General features: G+C 44.8%; 1 protein-coding gene across 3 annotated transcripts in view; it reads right to left on the bottom strand.

Moving 5' to 3' along the window:
• ATP8B1 (ATPase phospholipid transporting 8B1) overlaps positions 1 to 6,771 on the bottom strand; it is a 156,423-nt gene extending 149,652 nt beyond the window's left edge. For 2 of the 3 annotated variants that reach the window (XM_063699249.1, XM_055368209.2), the window contains exon 1: positions 6,417 to 6,771. The gene's annotated coding sequence lies outside the window, so the exon portion shown is untranslated. The remainder of the gene's footprint in view (positions 1 to 6,416) is intronic. The other variant, XM_004059466.5, reaches the window with a different exon arrangement.
• Positions 6,772 to 17,484: the final 10,713 nt, after the last annotated feature.

Here is a 17,484-nt window from a genome sequence, read left to right on the forward strand (position 1 = left end):
CAAATATCTATCACAGATGAATGGGTAAACAAAATGTGGTATGTGCATACAATGGAATATTATTCAGCCCTAAAAAGGAAGGAAATTCTGACTCATGCTACAACATAGATGAACCTTAAGGACATTACACTACTGAAATAAGCTAGTCATAAAAGGGCAAATATTGCATGATTCCACTTAACCTGAGGTACTATAGTCAGATTCATGGAGAAAGCATGCCTCAGCCTCTGGAGTAGCTGAGACTACAGGCGTGTGCCACCAGGGTTTCACCATGTTGGCCAGGATGGTCTCGATCTCTTGACCTCATGATCTGCCTGCCTTGTCTTCCCAAAGTGCTGGGATTACAGGTGTTAGCTATGTTCTTATAGAAAATGTTAAGTGTTCCTTCTGGATCTACAGATCATGCACAGAAATCTCAGAGGATCATGTCAGTAACTCACTAAGTTCCAGGAAGAGAAAATAAGGATGTGTACATGAATCACACCACACTCTATAAAATAAATAGTGCATCCAATCCATGGAAGCTTCCCTGAACAGCAAGAATATACATTCTGATACTAAGTGAAGGACAGTATTTGGTGCCTGAGGGTTTCCAAAGAGGATTTTCTAGTGCAACTCAATTTCAATAAAGGTTAGAAAACTGTTTTCAAAAGCCACCTGCACTAAATCAAACAAACCGCAACTCCAGTAGAACAAAAGCCACTCAGCAGCAAAGTAACAAAGCCATAAATGACAGCCCTGTCAATAAAGACCAAGCTACTAGCCAAAGGTCAGGCTCCACAGTACTCATTGCAGAAGTGCCAGGCTTCTCAATCACGCTGTGGGGGATGGTGGCCTTCGCCACTGAAAGGCTGCCCAGGAACAGAGGTGACCCTCCCCTCCAGGAGTCAATGTCAGACTGAGAGCTGGTTTCCCACTCCATCCCCACCACAGCTTCCAGGCCCATTTGTCACCTATTAAATGCAAATATACTAGATTGAAAGACTGATAAAGAACACAGATCTTCAGAGTGGAAGTGGCCTGGGCTATCCCCCAGGACCTAAGGAAACCATCCGTCCATGCAAACAGGGACAAGGTCCCAAGCAGGAAGAGAGCAGACACCCAATCTGCTTTCTTTCTTTCTTTCTTTCTTTTTTTGAGATGGAGTCTCACTCTGTCGCCCAGGCTGGAGTACAATGGCAAGGTCTCAGCTCACTACAACCTCACCTCCCAGGCTCAAGCAATTCTCCTGCCTCAGCCTCCTGAGTAGCTGGGACTACGGGCGCATGCCACCACACCTGGCTAATTTTTGTATTTTTAATAGAGATGAGGTTTCACTATGTTGGCAGGCTGGTCTTGAGCTCCTGATCTCGTGATCCACCTGCCTTGGTTTCCCAAAGTGTTGGGATTACAGGCATGAGCCACCACGCCAGGCCTCTGATCTGCTTTCTGACCAAAGAAGAAACCCAGCTCAGGCCCTCTGTGAACCCCACAGACTTCCATGAAGCAGAGAGGTAATTCCCCCAGCATAGTCTAAAGATGAATGAATGAAAGGAGCTATACCAAGGTTCTCTGTCATTAGCAACGCCTACCCAGGATCCACAACTAAGAAAACCACACAGGGAGCAATGAGCCTTTCAAGAAGCCACAGGGTTCAGAAACTGTTGAGTTTTAAACAGGTAGTAATTAAAAAACAAAACAAACAAACAAAAAAAAAACAGGAGTATGGGTCAGACATGGTGGTTCACACCTATAATCCCAGCATATTGGGAGGCCCAGGCAGGAGAACTGCTTGAGCCTAAGCGTTCAGAAGAAGCCTGGGCAACATGGTGAGACCCTGTCTCTACAAAAAAAAAAAAAAGAAAAATGAAAAAAAGAAAAAAAATAGCTGGGTACTATGGCACACCTGCGGTCCCAGCCACTTGAGAGGCTGAGGTGGGAGAATCACCTGAGCCCAAGAGGTCAAGGTTGCAGTGAGCCATGTTCATGCCTCTCCCCTCCAGCCTGGGTGACAGAGCAAGACCCTGTCTAAAATAAATAAATAAATAAATAAATAAAGTTAAAAATAGAAAAACAGGAGCGTGGAGGATGAGGGAGAGAAGAGACCAACCGATGTGATGGGTAAAGGGGGCTCAGGAGCATTCCACGGGCTTCTACTGTGCAGGAAGAGGTAGCACCCAGGTGAGACAGCAACCAGGCCCCCTCACAAGTTCTCCTGCAAGCTTAAGAGGCAAATGAGCATTCTAGTCCTCTGAGCCACCAGGGCTTAAGAACAACAGTGTAGATTGGAGATTTAGAACCTTGCCCCTGCTCTGGGGAACTGTATCTTTCCAGTGCCTGGTGCAAATGGGCACTGACGTTTGCTAAATAAATACTAACTTGTAGAATGATTCCTGTTTCCTACATAGCCCAGGAGAAAGGCAATGGCTGGGTGAGTGATATTTACAAAGTCATAGCAACAACACAACAATGTATTAATGACTACCTTTTACTGAGCTGTGTGCTAAGTCCTCTACCTAAGCTATCTCATTTGGAACTCATCACACAGCCTTGTGAGGCCATACTATTATTATCCCATTTACAGATGAGGAAACTGAAGCCTAGAGAGGCAAGGTAACTTGCCCTAGGTTATGCACCTAGGAAGCTATGAGGCCTGCGTTCCAACCCAGGTCGAAAGACTCCAAGGCTGGCAACCTCTGTTTCACTGCTGCCTCTGGACTGCTTGCAGGGACCAGTTATGAAACATATTTCTCATTGTGGAAGGGTTGGGCAACAATTTATTTAAAAGTGCAGTGCATTTATAAGTATCAAGGAAAGTACTAATATGGCCTTAAAGATTCAGATGATAAAAAGTTATCTGTTTTTTAAGAAAATGAGGCCGGGTGCGGTGGCTCACGCCTATAATCCCAGCACTTTGGGAGGCCACTTTGGTGGATTGCTTGAGGCCAGGAGTTTGAGACTAGCCCGGCCAACATGGTGAAACCCGTCTCTACTAAAAATACAAAAATTAGCTGAGCATGGTGGCACACGCCTGTGATCTCAGTTACTCGGGAGGCTGAGACACGAGAATTGCTTGAACCAGCGAAGAGGAGGTTGCAGTGAGATTACACCACTGCACTCCAGTCTGGGCGACAGAGCAAGACTCTGTCTCAAAAAAAAAAAAGAAAATGAGAAACAAGACTAATATATACACATACACACGTATATATACATGCTCATATCTATATACATACATGCACATATATATGCTTTCAGAATCTTCCTCCACAATACCAGGTCTTCAGGGATAGAGGACCTCAAAAGATCTTAGATTAGATATTACTTTTAGCTGGGCACGGGAATGGGGATTCAGGAGTAACTTGGTTAACAAAATGAAAAAGATAACCTGTCTTCTTTTTATGGTATTAACACTCTTCTGGCAGCAAATTAATTTTTACTTAATAAGAAACAAAAAACCTACAGGCATGAATACAATTAATCTAACTGAATGTCAACAGACCTAAAAACTCACAAGATACCTAAAGACACCACTAAGAAAAACTTTCCAGGAGACTAAACTAGAACCAAGTGTACAAATAAACTCTAAAATTAAGTGCTTAAGCAATTTAAAAGGCATCTCTTTTTAGAGAGATTTGGGACATAAATTGTTCTGGGGCCAGGCACAGTGGCTCACACCTGTAATCCCAGCACTTTGGGAGGCCAAGGCAGGAGGATTGCTTGAGGCCAGGAGTTTTAGATCAGCCTGGGCAACATAACAAGGCCCTGTCTCTATGTATTTTATTTATAAAAAATTTTAAAAAACAACTTGTTCTGGTACCTAAAAAGCAAGTTCCTCTGCATTCATGAGTGCATCGGTTTCTTTTTCAGTAACCGACACTAAAGAGCAAATGTAACTAGGAAAAATCTCTCTGGAGTTGTTAGAATGACCTGCATTCTGTGAATGTTGCTTATAAAAAACTAAAATGGAATTTTAATTCATAAGGCAATAAAATCTTAAAAATATACCAGATACCTGCAATAATAGTATTTTTAGATATCAGTCTAATAAAGAAAGTAAGAAACCAACATTCAAACACTGACTATATATAAAGAACATTCACATGTTCTCTGATTTAATTCTTTCAACAATCCAAAAAGATTGATAATATCTTCTCCCCTCAACAGAGCAGCAAACAGAGGTTCAGAAAACAAGAATTCATTTAAGGTTACACAATTAACAAGTAAAAGAACTGAAATCTGTGGGCATTCTTATATTTTCCACTACTCCTTGCTTCAAAAGGAAGGAAAAGAAAGAGGAAAGAGGAATGGACGGAAGGAAAGGAAAAGAACATTCTACAGCCAGATCTGGTAGTGACTCCATTAGCACTAAGATCCCCTAGACTGAAAATCAGATTAAACATAAAATCAGTCCTGAACTTGCCTTACCACCGAAGACTTCTTTTTGCTAAGCCATTTGCTGTACCACATTATTATTTTTAAACTTCTATTGAACAAAAAACAAAACAAAACCTCTCCCAGTTCTATCACTAGGATGTAATAACATGTGCACACAGGTGTGTGTGTTCCTTAAAATCCATAAGGAAAACTTGAAAGCAGCCAGAGCTGACCTCACACAGGTGGCATCTGTGTTGGACAGTAATAACCAAAAGAGTCTTGCTCGGCCCTTAATAACCCACGCAAAGAATCACTAAAAGTTACTAAAATACAGCCACTGGAAAATGACGAATGAGCAAAGTGGTTAATGTTCTTTCCCAAAATTACAGCAAGGAAAGCTCCACTACATAATGAAAATCATTAAGAGAATTCAGAGGAGTTAACTGCAGGCAGGCGTGACTTCTCCCCCAGAAAGTAATCAGCTAATAAGCATTAATCATCTTGTGCACAGTCTGCGCATTTATAATAGGGTTTAATAAAGGCTTCAACAACAGGCCCAGAATTAATGAACGGCATCTTAGGTCTAACACAAAAGTATTCCTTAGCAGACGAAAATTAGCGCTTCTACTTCACATTTGCTGTTGTGTCCCCCATATATACGGGCTCGTATTCACTATCCCTGGAGGCTTTATCACGTGTGCTTTTTTTTAGCTTTTGTTCCTGAAAGCAGTTAACCTTCATCGATAACCTACCGTGTGCCGGGTGATCTCCAAACATCCCACTAGTTTTTTCTTTTTTTAGTTTCCCATGGGTAGTGGCAAAATTTTGAAGGCAATGCAACCAGGAAGATGGGAGCGAATATTTTCTCACGCCAACAGGGAGGCCAGTTTCCGGGAGAGGAACTCGGCTGCGTCTGGAGCTACCCAGGAAGAGCTTGCAGCCCCCAAGGGCAGCGCGTGCAGGCCAAGGGGGTCGGGTAGGGTTGAGCGGGTACTCACCGGGCAGAAACGCGGCCCAAGTCCTCCTTACTTTTGCGTGTCAATCCCTCTTCCCCATTTTGCATCCTTACTGCAACCCAGTCTCCCCCGTACAACTGTCACGGATCTGCGCTCCGAGCACCGCCCCACCCCCAACCCGCCACCAACCCCCGGCAGGGACCACAGGCACACGCCTCCGTCGGAAAAGTTGGGCAGACACTTCAGAACTTTTCTTTCACTTTGGGGAGAAGGAGGGAGTTGGAGAAGTGGGGGCGAGGGGTGTTAAAGCATTGGGCCATTCTCTGCAACATCTCCCCGCGCCCCCCAACAAGTTGCCCCTCCGCGTGCACACAGCGAGGTGACAGCGCAGGGCACCAAACTGCTGAGGGAAGGAGATGCCTGCAGCCATCTCAGCGGGGCTGGCGGACGCGACCCGACAGTCACCGGAAAAACAGTGGTGTCTGTCTTCGCCATCACCTCCCCTCCCCATCCCATAATAAAGCGCACGGAAGATGTCTGGGAGTACCTGGCCCTGCCACAGGAGCTGGGGAGGAGAGCGATCTCACCACCTCCATCCCTCCCGGCAGGTGGGCCGCGGTCAGATACGTTTGGCCCGCAAGTCCTTTTCGGACACGTTGGCATCTGCTCCCAAAGAGCGCCCCAGCAGGACCCGGTCACCGGGGTCTTCCAGAGGGGCGGTAGCCACCGCACAGGAGCCAGCGGCATCCCCCAAGGAGCCGCAAGCCCTACCTGGCTTAACCCCCGGACATGTGTGTCGCTACCGATCGAAGAACCCAAACACCCGGAGAGTTCCCTCCTCTAGGCAGGTGAAAACCCCACGGAACTCTCCGCAGCGCTGCCTGCCCAGCCGGCCGTGTTTCGCCGTCCCCGAGGCCTCGGGGGCTCCCAGCACCTCCACCCAAATCCCACCTGTGCGGGCTCGGGAGTCCGAGGGCGCTGACAGCTGCTGCCGCCGCATCCCGGATCTCCAAAGTGCGGCGGGAGCGGCCAGGGAACCTGCAGGACACCCCCGGGCCAGCGGGCTTGGGAAGGTCTGGGGGCCCCCGGCGCCGCACCCCTGCTTACCTGGCGTTCGCTGGGCCCCGGCTGGGGCATCCGCCTGGTGCGCGCCGCTCGGAGCGCTCGCTGCGCACCTGGCCGCTGCCACCGCCCGCCCGGCCCCAGCCCTGGCCGCCGCGCTAGCGCTGCATGGCGCACGGGGGCTGGCCGGGGGCCCGGGGAAGCGTGTCTAGTTGGCGGCGGCACCTCCGGCTCTCGCGGCTCGCTAGTGGCTCCCCCGCCTTTCCCCGCCCCGTGTCCGTGCACCCTTCCTCTGCAGCCGCCCTTTTCCCTCCGCTCCGCCGGACCGGCCAAACTGGTTTCTCAGCTCGGGGAGGTGCCTCTGGTTTCCCTCCAGCAGCCGCGGCCGCCGAGCCTCGCTGGGGCTGGGGCTGGAGGCGGGCTCGGCCTTCTCCCCTCCCTTTTTCCCTCCCTAGGGCGGAGAGGGGCTGGACTGCAAGCCCCGGGGCGGCCCGAGGCGGCCCAGGTCCAGCTCCTGTCCCACGCCCTCCGTGCGTCCTGGAGTCAGGTGGGCACCCCTTTCAGTCTTCCGAGCCCAGCCTGCGAGCCCTTGCCTCGCCCAGCCTGAGACCCAGCTGCTGCGGCTGCTCTTAGCTCCCCGGGGGCCGCACTCGCCACCCCACCTCTCCAGCCCAGCGTCACTTTCCCGCCGCCCTTGGCTGGCTTGGCCGTCACCCCGGGTAGAGGACTGAGCCAGCCTGGAAAGCTGGCGGGGCCGCGGCGCGCCCGGGACCTGAGTTCCCTCGGTAAGGGGAGCTGTGTCCTCTTAATGCCAAGTCACGTTTGGGGACCGGTCACCGAATGCGCGTCAAGGTTCGCCGCGTGGAGGGTGAAGAAAGAGGCTGCGCCTCAAGACTTCCAGAAACGTATCCTGTGATTGCAGCCAGCAGGCTTTCTGCCGAGTCCAAACGCTCTAGAGTTTTTTTGGGTTTGGAGTCAAAAGGAGTTAAGGTGCGGCCCGTGAACGACGCGGTGTAGGTGGAAATTTTGGACTTAGCGCCTCGTTGCTGGCTGGTGTCTAAGCGGGTGAATCGCGCCTCCCTGGCAGTATAGACATTACCCTCCTTCTTGAGTAGACTTTTGCCGCTCCCCGACTATGGACCGAGTGGTTGGGATAAGAATGGAGGAAAATCAAAGATCAGAATTTGCTTAAAATGCAGTAGGGGAGCCAGAACTCCCACACGATTCCCAGTCACCTAGAGGCTCACATCTATGCCCAAGAGTCCAGACTCCCAACTGCGTCTGTGATGACAGAGGCTTCCTACAGGAGGCCGTGCTTGATGGGACTCAAAGATCCACAGCTTTAGGGATCAGAGTTGTGTAGAGAGGGTATTCAACGGGTGGCCAACTGGTAGAATCTTGTCTGATACCAACCCCGAGGCTGCTCTAGGCTTCTTTTTCATGAGTCAAACTTGATCTCTGACTAGGTGCTGGTCAGTCACTCAATCTGTTCAGGCCTCAGTTTCCTCATTTGTAAAATGAGATTGGACCAGATGGTCTCTTCCAGCACTTATATTCTGAAGCTAACGACAGAACAAAGGTACCGATGCAAGAGAACATAGGGCCTGTTGGTGACACTGGTTGATCTAAGACATTTAGACTGGTTTTTGGTAGCACCTGCAAACCGTTGACAATTTAGGACCGTGCATGAGCATGATCAAGGTTGTGTTTTAGGGAAAATAATAGGGAGATAGTCTAGAGAGGATAAAACTGAAGATGGGAGAATCACTTGAGAGGCTGGGACAGCGACATACGGAGGAGTTGCCAGGGGAAGTAAAAAGGGGGAAATTCAAGGGACACCACAGAAGAGAGATAGGGCATGAAGTGGCCACAACCTGCAACTGACTGGGAGAGGGGAGCAATGGAAGGTGAGCCAGGTTCTCAAGACTGGGTTATGGCATGCAAGGAACAGCAGACTCCAAAGGAGGGAAGCCGTTTAGGAAGACTCTGCCCCTATCTGGATAAATGCCAGCAAACCTAGGAATCAAGAGGGGATTCCAGACTAAAGGGGGCACCCCCTCCTTGCAGATCCACTACCAAGTGCTCAACCTGTCCAAGAAAATGTTACATAGAAGAGACTAAACAAGGACACATCCAATCTACACCTGTACCTAGATCTGATCAATACCATTCTGATGTCTGCATTTATTTACTTGTTTATTTATTTATAGAGACAGGGTTGGGTTTCACTATGTTGCCCAGGCTTGTCTCGAACTCCCCAGTTCAAGCGGTCCACCTGCCTCAGCCCCCCAAGGTGCTGGGATTACAGTCATGAGCCACCACCTGTACTAAAAATACAAAAATTAGCCAAGCATGGTGGCGGGCGCCTGTGGTCCCAGCTACTCAAGAGGCTGAAGCAGGAGAATCGATGAACCTGGGAGACTGAGGTGGCAGGCAGTGAGGTGAGACTGTGCCACTGCGCTTCAGCCTGGGCAACAGAGTGAGGCTCTGTCTCAAAATAAAATAATATTCTTTCATTCAACAAAGATTTGAGTGTGAGTGCCTACTGTGTGTCAGGCAGTTTTCTAGTTGCTTGGGTACATCTATGAGCCAATCAAATATCTTTTTTTTTTTTTTAGACAGAGGCTCGCTCTGTTGCACAGGCTGGAGTGCAGTGGTGTGATCTCAGCTCACTGCAACCTCCACCTCCTGGGTTCCAGCAATTCTCCTGCCGCAGCCTCCCGAGTAGCTGGGGTTACAGGCACAGCCACCAGGCCAGGCTAATTTTTGTATTTTTAGTAGAGACGGGTTTCACCATGTTGGTCAGGCTGGTCGTGAACTCGTGACCTCATGATCCACCCACCTCAGCCTCCCAAAGTGCTGGGATTATAGGCGTGAGCCACTGCACTCGGCAAGTATCTTAAAAGGTGGCAAATGCTTTGAAAAAATAGAACAGGCTGGACTGGGAGAAGGCCCCTGAAGGAGCTGCCTTTTGGAGTGCTGTAAAAGTTATATTTCTTGATCTGAATGATAATTATATGAGTAGACGCATATGCAAGAATTCATTGACCTGTATGCTTAAGATTTATACATTAAAAAATAATAGACCAGGCACGATGGCTCACACCTGTAATCCCAGCACTATGGGAGGTCAAGGCAGGTGGATCATGAGGTCAGGAGTTCAAGATCAGCATGGCCAAGATGGTGAAACCCTGTCTCTACTAAAAATACAAAAAATTAGCCAGGCGTGATGGTGGGTGCCTGTAATCCCAGCTACTCAGGAGGCTGAGGCAGATAATTGCTTGAACCCTGAAGGCAGAGGTTGCAGTGAGCTGAGATTGCCCCACTGCACTCCAGCCTGGGCGACAGAGCAAATAATAATACTACTACTAATAATAATTGAGCAGGATTAAGAGATTAGGAGTGGGAGGATGAGTCACAATTTTAAATAATGTGGTCAGGGTAGGCTTCTTGAAAAGTTGCATTTGAAAAATGACTTGCAAGAAGGTAGAGTTTCATCTTTGATGAGACAAATCCTTTGAAAACCCATCTTGCATGGAACCCACCAGATGGAGGCATGTTAAAACCTTATCCTACGCGCAGTGCCTCACGCCTATAATCCCAGCACTTTGCAAGGCTGAGGCCGGTGGATTGCTTGAGCCTAGGAGTTCGAGACCAGCCTGGGAAACATGGTGAAATCCCATCTCTACAAAAAATACAAAATAAAATTAGCTGGGTGTGGTGGCCCGCACCTGTAGTCCCAGCTACTCAGGAGGCTGGGGTGGAAGGATCCTTTGAGCCCAGGAAGTGAAGGCTGCAGTGAGCTGTGATTGCACCACTGCACTCAAGCCTGGGTGACAGGGCAAGACACCGTCTCCAAAAAAAATATTTAAAAAAAAACAAAACCAAAACAAAACACCCACACCCACACAACTCCACAACCTTATCCTAGAACACTTCCCCTATGTAAGTCTTCCTCATCTTGGGAAGGAGGTTCTCAGAGTGCATCAGCTGGTGTTGCTGATGAAGGAATTAGCTCACCTGGAAACGGACCTTGTCCTTTCTGAAAGAACCATGCCAAATTTTGGGGTGCCTTGTCAGGGCAATCACTGGAAGTGTCTCACATGCAACAATTTTAAAATGCACCTTACATGAGTCACTGAGAGATGACTTCTTTGTCCTGGCAGAGCCCTGATTCCACCAGCCTTCGCAGCCCTTTCTCAGCATTCTCAGATGGGATTGAATAAACACTCTGGTTTTATTTAGAAGTCACTCTCATTTAGTAACCAACGAGCTGCTGGGGGAAATCACGAAATGTAACAGAAATAGCCATTTCTTTTTATGTTTTATTTTTTATTATTTTTTTGAGACAGGGTCTCACTCTGGCACCCAGGCCAGAGTGCAGTGGTGACCATTGCTCACTGCAGCCATTGCACCCAGAAATAGCCATTTCTAAAAGAGGGTAACAATGATTCTCAACTTTTGTAGTTCATAATTTCCTCTGTTTCTTTTTTTCCCCCTTTTCTTGGCAGCAGTCTTATGTACATTTGCATGATGTGGGTAGGAAAGCCAGGGAGGTTGCCAAGAGAGCTAGCTCAGTTTTACTGAAAATTTATTTCCTGGAATTTTTTTTTATAAGATAAGATAAGTGATAAAAGATATGTTTAAAGGGAGGTGATACTGCTTGTATTCAGTTCTTTGCTAAGCCCAGTGGTCGTTTAAGCTAAAGCATTTAATGCCAATGGAAAGACTCATGCTGCACTAGGTGCTATTGTAACCCATGCTTGGCAGTCAAGATTAACTCAGTTGAAAGTTCTTCACAGTCATTATCCAGACCAGATCCAGAATTTTAAATCTGATAAGACACCTCTTATGTGAATCTGTCCTAGCAATAAGTGACATTAGAATTTTCAAATATCTGCCCCACATCCTTCGAAATGGCTTTTAAAACAACAAATACAGATGATATATTCTATTTTCTCTGGCACAATGAGTTTTCCAACATTCCTTCTGAGTTACTAGGCTTTCCACTTCCTTTACTACTTAATGACTTCTTTTTTTCTGACTAACATTTTAAAATAAGAAATTAGATTGCAAAAGAAATATTAAACATCAAGTAACTAAATGTGTCTCAATGATTTTGGCAATCACACAGACTTAACATGCATAAAATGTTACAGGAGGAATTATTCATGTTATTAAAATTCACTTCCCTTTCTTTTGTATTCATAAGCATGCAAATATGTAGGATTGTCTACCATTCTTTTCTACAAGGAAGAGATTTTAATAAACCACTTACTGTCTTTCTCTATGGAAATGTAATAAACATTACATTGACCTGATGTTGATAATGTAACACCAGTTAAACTTAATGAGTAAAATTAATACAGACAGTTCATGAATAATTTTCCAAAATAACTTGCGATTGTTGTTAGTATATGGTTAGTATATGTCGCCATGTGTTCCTGTAGTTGTAGGAAGTTTGTATGTATTATCTTAGGCTCTGTTCTCATCATTTTCCATTGTGTCATGAAAACACATTTACCTTTTGGACTTTATCCCTCTTCCTTCCTGACCTGCACCCTAAATGTGGCTAATTCCAGGTTGCTGTGAATAGAAGTTTACTAGATTTTTTTTTTTTTTTTTTGAGACAGTCTCACTCTGTCGCCAGGCTGGAGTGCAGTGGCGCGATCTCAGCTTGCTGCAGTCTCCACCTCCCAGGCTCAAGTGATTCTCCTTCCTCAGCCTCCCAAGTAGCTGGGATTACAGGCACGCACAACCACGCCCAGCTAGTTTTTGTATTTTTTTGTAGAGATGGGGTTTCACCATGTTGGCCAGGCTGGTCTCGAACTCCTGACCTGAAGTGGTCTGCCCTCCTCGGCCTCCCAAAGTGTTGAGATTACAGGCATGAGCCACTGCTCCTGGCTGAAATTTACTAGATTCTGAAGAGCACACGCTACTCCTTCTGTTTGAAATGCCCTACCTCATGTGCCTGATCTCGTCATCCTTCACATCTCAGTTCCCAAGTGGCTCCCTCTGGGAAAGCTTTGCCCTAGTCTCCCCCAAACTAACTAAGGCTTCTAACATTTAGTTGGTTCTTGCTGTTTCCACAGCATTTTGCAGCTGACTTCTAGGGAAAGCTTCCCATTGTATTTTCACTGTTTACCTGCCTTGCTCCACTGCACTGTGAGCCCATTGAGACATAAAACTGAGTCTTATTCTTCTTGATTTCTTTTGGCATAGAGCATTAAATAGAGCATTCCAGGTGCTTATTAATTCTTATAGAATGAGTGAATGGTTGGCATGGTCATAATTCTCAATAGTTGCATAGTATTTTCTCCTGCTGATGATTTCTTTAATCACTTGCTATTCTTGGATGTTTATGCATTTACCAAATTGGTTTCCAGAAATATCTTATTTATCACAACCCACCACTATGTTAAGGGCTTCTGAAGGTCATATTTCTATCTGGTTCCTGTTATTTTGCAGGCTGTAATCTGTCCCTCTGTATTTCATTCTAGAAACAGTGCGCCTCAGTATACAAAAAATTTTTGTCTTGTTAGAACTAGGATATGAGTAAGCCTTTGTTGCTATCACTGGATGATAAAAAGAAGGTTATTCAAATTCTTCCATAAAATCACAGGAGTGTACCTTGTGTATGAACACAGCCTTCTGTGTTTTCCTAAATTTCCAGTGAGCATGAGTGGTTGTCCCTCCCAGTTAAAGAAAAGCAAATTAAATGCAAAATAAAACAATGAGAAACAATTTTTTACTTATCACATTAGCAAAGTTTTTTTTTTTTAAGTCTGGTGTTGCAAACACTGGCAACATTTAGGAGGAAACAGGCACTCATTCACTGTAGGTAGGGGTACAAATTGTGCAACTTCTTTGAAAGGAAATTCAGAACTATATCAAAATTTTAAGATACATGCCATGTGCCCCAAGAATTTATGTCTAGGAATTTATCTTAGAGATACACTTGAACATTTATACAAAGGTAAATGTACACATATATTCATGGCTGCATGCCTTTTCTGCGAAAGACCAAAAGTGACCTCTGTGTCCATTCACAGAGGTTACTTCCATACAATAAAATACTAATCTGCCATTTTTTTAAAAATTAAGGAATTCTAGTTTATTTCTGTATACATAAATAAAATTCATGTGTATAATGTTTATAGGTTTCCATTTGTGTAACATATATAATGTAATAAATAATATAATGTATACATAATCTAAATTATAATGTATATTATGTATACAATATAATGTATATTGTATGCATATAATATAATGTATGTTATATGTATATAATGTAATGTGTAAGTGTTATGTATTCTATGTACGTGTAATATATGCTAATATATGTCATATATTACACATACATATATGTATATATAGACTGAAAAGATACACAAGAAGTTGGTAATGGTGCTCATCTCTATGATGGGAGACTAATTTTCACATATATGTTTGTATAGTTGAAACTATTTTATTATATTTTTTGCTGCTTTTCTTGACTGTAGAAACTTTGTTTTTAACATATTCCTGGATGATTTTTTAATTTAATTTTTTTGGCAAAAAATATGCATACAAACACATATATATATATTTTAAACTCAAATAGTACTGCAAAGTTTCTAAGGGAAGACAACAGTCTTGTCATTCCCCTCTTTTCTCAGGCTCAAATGCTACTCTCCAGAAGCACTCATTTTAAATTTTAGTTGTTCTTACATTCACTTTCTTTTGTTTTCTTTTTTTTTGAGACGGAGTCTCGCTCTTTTGCCCAGGCTGGAGTGCAGTGGTGTGATCTTGGCTCACTGCAAGCTCCACCTCCCAGGTTCAAGCGATTCTCCTGCCTCAGCCTCCGGAGTAGCTTGGACTACAGGAGCCCATCACCGCGCCTGGCTAATTTTTGTATTTTTAGTAGAGACGGGTTTTCACCATCTTGGTCAGGCTGGTCTCAAACTCCTGACTTGTGATCCACCTGCCTTGGCCTCCCAAAGTGCTGGGAATACAGGCGTGGGCTACCGTGCCGCAGCACATTCATTTTCTTTCCCGGCCTCCCCCAGATGGAGTCTCGCTGTGTTGCCCAAGCAGGAGTGTACAGTGGTGTGATCTCAGTCCACTGCAACTTCCGTCCACCAGGTTCAAGCAATTCTCCTGCCTCAGCCTCCTGAGCAGCTGGGATTACAGGTGACCACCACCATGCCCAGCTAATTTTTATATTTTTTAGTAGAGGCGGTGTTTCACCATGTTGGCCAGGCTCATTCACTTTCATATTACTAATAACAAGCTTGTTTGGCCATGTCTTGATGTTTTCCCCTTTTAGACATTATCTATTGAATTCCTATCAGAGAGGCAGATTTAACTGGCTTACACATCCCACTCCTGACACCCTCCCATACAAACTCTTGCTCTTACTCCAATCTCAAATCATAATTAGATTGCAACTTATAGCCAAATCAATTTTCAGTGGACACCTTATTATGACTATGGAAATACTGTTTGCAGTTAAGCCATGCAGTATAGTAACATTGCACTTCCTTTGTCATAAAGTTTCTTGGATTTGTGTTGAGTTAATAATTGCCTTTCCCCCTCATTTACTTTGTCTTCCATGTGCCTATCATTAATTCAGTTCCAAAATGTCTCACATAACCATAAAGCACCTCTCAGTATGGCCAGACACAAAATTCAGCTGTTTGCATTTTTTTCCCATGAGACATTCCCGGCTGTGGACTCTGTCCTCTTGCTTTAGGATGAAATGATCACTGTCATCATCCTCAGAATTCCTTTTTTGTTGTACTTGCTAGTTCTGGTGGAGCACATCTGAAAAAGAGAACACTAGAGAAAACTTTTTTGAGGCCTAAGGTATCACCTAGGATGCCTTCAATTATAAATAATAGCATTCTGGAATACAAATAGGATTTTTATTACTATTATTAGGTCATCTCTAACTCTCTGAATAGTTAGCAGCTCAGTGATGTCATCAGGACCCAGGCACTTTTCATACCCTTGCTGTGCCTTCATCACAACAATGATGATGTGTCCGCTTTATGTCACAGGTGGCTACAGCAGCTGGCTAATTTCATTTGTCAGAAACTGAGTCATACCTTAGCTGCATGGAAGTCTCAGAAAATGAATATATATCATTTACATCTTCTATTGTGAGAACAGGTCTCAAGTCAATGGAAAGAAGGGATTGGGGGAATAGCTGTTGGATAGGCAACCCACGGCGTCTGCACATCATGTGTATTTAAAAATGTGTTTAGTCTGCATTCATAGTTTAGCTGGGTATAGCATTCTAGGTTGGAATGCATTTTTTTTCCTTTGAATTTTGAAGGCCTTGTCTCAGTATATCCTAGATTCCAGTGTTGCTGTCAGATGCTTGATGTTATTCTGATTCCCAATCCTTTGTATGTAACCAGCTTTCCACTTTCTGGAAGCTTTTCCTCTGATTCTAAAATATTACTGTAGTGTGCCTTAGCGTAGGCATGCATTCCTTTTTCTTTTTCTCTTTTTTTTTTTTTTTTTAAGATGGAGTTTCACCCTTGTCACCCAGGCTGGAGTGCAATGGCGTGATCTCAGCTTACTGCAACCTCCGCCTCCCAGGTTCAAGTGGTTCTCCTGCCTCAGCCTCCAGAGTAGCTGGGACTACATGCACACACCACCATGCCTGGCTATTTTTTGCATTTTTAGTACAATATGGGGTTTCACCATATTGGCCAAGCTGGTCTTGAACTCCTGACCTCAGGTGATCTGCTTGCCTTGGCCTCCCAAAGTGATGGGATTATAGGCGTGAGCCACTGTGCCCGGCCTACTTTTTCAATCAAAAAATAATGCAGTTTTTTAGGATGCATTTTTTTAAAAACAGCAACAAAAATATTTGAATTTGGATTATCTTTCTCAGTTACACTTACTTTTATCCAACTGCAATTGACCTGGGGTAAGCTTGGCAACAATGAAACATCTTTTCCAGGCTATTCCCTTTGGAGTCTTTCTTGTTCTCTGGATCCCTAGACTTCTCTTCCCACCACTTGATGCCTTGCCCAACCTATCCTCTTCACATTTTCTTTACAATTAAAACTGACCTAAAACCATTGCTTACCTTTTAGAGCTAACGTAGCTAATCTAATAAATTAATTCACAAAATACAATGATGAGCTCTCCTTACACAAAACATATAGGCATTTAATCACAATCTTCAATATTTTTATCCCAAATGAAAGAGTAAAAGGTGGGAATTTCACAGCGGTTGATGATGATTAACTGATCCATATTTTCTGTCCTTCAAATCATATTTCCTAATCCAGTTCCTAACAGTTCTGAAACAATGCAGAAGAAAATCTTGGCTTTTTAAGGTATGCTTCATTGGATAGCAATTTAAAAATGCACTTGTATTCAAATCTAAACAATCCATGACATCTGTGGGGCACCTGATCAAGAATTGCTCACATTCCATCTTGTGAGTCAAAGCACAGCATTGCTGTGCTTCTCTGAGTCCCAGCACTGAAGACCTACACAAGCATCTTTCCTATGACTCACCTAAAATACTTAATTTCTCAAAGATGTAGACAATCAAATGCTGGCAGGTGATTGTGTAGGCTAAACTGTCTGGTCCTCAGCTGTGCTGAGTGACAGTGATATGCATAATGGTAGTTTTTAAACTTTTTTATATTGAACTTTCAGTTGTTGTTTTCTTTAACTCTAACACCTCAAAACAGGAGAGTCATGTGTAAAACAGGAGGGACTGGGGCAGCTGACATGATTGGCACAATGGATGGCCCCTGTGTCAGGTTTACCATAAAGCTAATGATACTTAAACTTCAGGGACTCTCCAAAGTCTTATGCCTAATTTTACATTATTAATTTCGTAACATTTTTTTTTTTTTTTTGAGACAGAATCTCACTCTGTTGCCCAGGGTGGAGTGCAGTAGTGTGATCTCAGCTCACCGCAACCTCCACCTCCCTGGTTGTAGTGATTCTCCTGCCTCAGTCTCCCAAGTATCTTGGACTACAGGCACACGCCACCATGCCTGGCTAATTTATTTTAGTAGAGACACGGTTTCACCATGTTGGCCAGGCTGGTCTCGAACTCCGGACCTCAGGTGATCCATTCACATTGGCCTCCCAA

This window comes from Gorilla gorilla, chromosome 17, assembly GCF_029281585.2.
Source record: "Gorilla gorilla gorilla isolate KB3781 chromosome 17, NHGRI_mGorGor1-v2.1_pri, whole genome shotgun sequence".
In the NCBI taxonomy this organism is placed as follows: Eukaryota; Metazoa; Chordata; class Mammalia; order Primates; family Hominidae; genus Gorilla; species Gorilla gorilla.